The 1,555-nt window shown below is 44.7% G+C and overlaps 1 pseudogene; it reads right to left on the bottom strand.

The window, feature by feature from the left end:
- Positions 1 to 29: 29 nt before the first annotated feature.
- LOC101574860 lies at positions 30 to 1,394 on the bottom strand (annotated as a pseudogene).
- Positions 1,395 to 1,555: the final 161 nt, after the last annotated feature.

Genomic DNA, 1,555 nt, shown 5'->3' with positions numbered 1-1,555 from the left:
TATTTTTAACTTTTCCCCTTTATTCAAAATCAGAGGTTACAGTAATTGAAAACAACTTGTTCTAACAATGTGAAACTGTCCAAAAAGTCCTCTTCGTCATCTCCAAATTTTGTGTACTGGTGAATATAAGCTTTTGAAATGAACATATTCCACACTTTGCTCACAACTGCATCAAGTAGCTTCACGAAGGCCTGGCTATTGCTGATCAAGGCTGCGGATCTCTTGTATCTGTTGAAGGCTCGTGGTGTTTTCCAGACAGAGAAGGCGTTGACGGGGCTCAGCCAGGAGGCGTACAGGGCTAGGTCCTCAAATCCTCCCAGATTTGCACTCTGCACATCTTTCCCACAAAGTTGGCAAGAGAAGTGTTAAAATGCTGTTCCCTGTTGAGAGACGTTTTGCCAAGAGGTGGAAGTATTAGTAAAGAAGGCCGCACTTGCCAATCAATACTTTCATCCATTCTTGCATCAGAAATGAGCATCTGTCTCAAATTCTTCAGGAGGTCAGCCCAGGTAAGCACACTGTGTGACAGGGAATTCTCAGAAATCTGAGGAATGTTATGAACACCCAGCATCCTGAACTCAGGATCATGAACTAAATGCTCCATTAAGTCTCCTAGTGGATTTGTTCTCTAGTGAAATGTGTCTTCTGCAGAGTTCATAGGCTGGAACACACTTCCCAGCTGATGCACAAGGACTTGATTTATATCCCGAAAGGATTTCTGCTTGATATTCACCAATCTTGCACAGATCTTATAGACAGCATCATTCTCGTGCACAGGCAGGGCATCTGAAGATCGGTACAAAGGAGAGAGCATCAAGATGGAGTTGCAGTTCTGAACAACAACCCCACCAGTTCCATAAGGCCATACAATCTGATTCATTTTCAAAGCGTTTGGGTAGTGATCTTGCAGATGCTGTGTGGGGAAGGCTCCCAGCCTTGATCCTGTGCCCCCAGCTATACTCATGATGATGAAAAACCACTCAAAGAGTCACACTTCTCCACTTCCTTCTGGATTAGGTTCATGATAGACTCTTCCATGCTTGGGTCTATGAACAGAATTACCATATGCCCAGTTGTTTTCAGAACCCTGTTTCTGACAGAAGCACACATGATGACTGTACTTTCACCACCCCAGCTGGGTAGGCATTGACAGCACTTGACTGATAACTTTAGGTTCCCTGTCAACAAACACGGCCGAGTAGTCAGACCTCCATTTCCCTCTCTGAAGAACCTTTCTTTGCAAGATGCTCAATATGCCTCATTCTCTCTCTTAGAGCAGAATCCCTGGGAACACTGTGAATCATTAAATAAAGCATCAAATACTTCAAACCAACCTGGTTGCCACACTGGCCAAGCTGCACTCTTACTATTGACAGGCCTGTTGAGCCACACATTAGGCCTGTTCCTTCAGAACATGAACAACCTACAACCTCGGCCCTGCCATGTTGGTCAGGTTCAAACATCAGAGAGCCAGCCTTCTTACTATGTGCATGCTCACTTTCAACACTAAGGCCGCCAAGGACGACTGCTGCACTGTTCTTTTACTTGAAGAATT

This window comes from Octodon degus, unplaced genomic scaffold (assembly GCF_000260255.1).
Source record: "Octodon degus isolate 3935 unplaced genomic scaffold, OctDeg1.0 scaffold00020, whole genome shotgun sequence".
NCBI classification, from domain to species: Eukaryota; Metazoa; Chordata; class Mammalia; order Rodentia; family Octodontidae; genus Octodon; species Octodon degus.
This window is presented reverse-complemented; position numbering and strand designations above follow the sequence as displayed.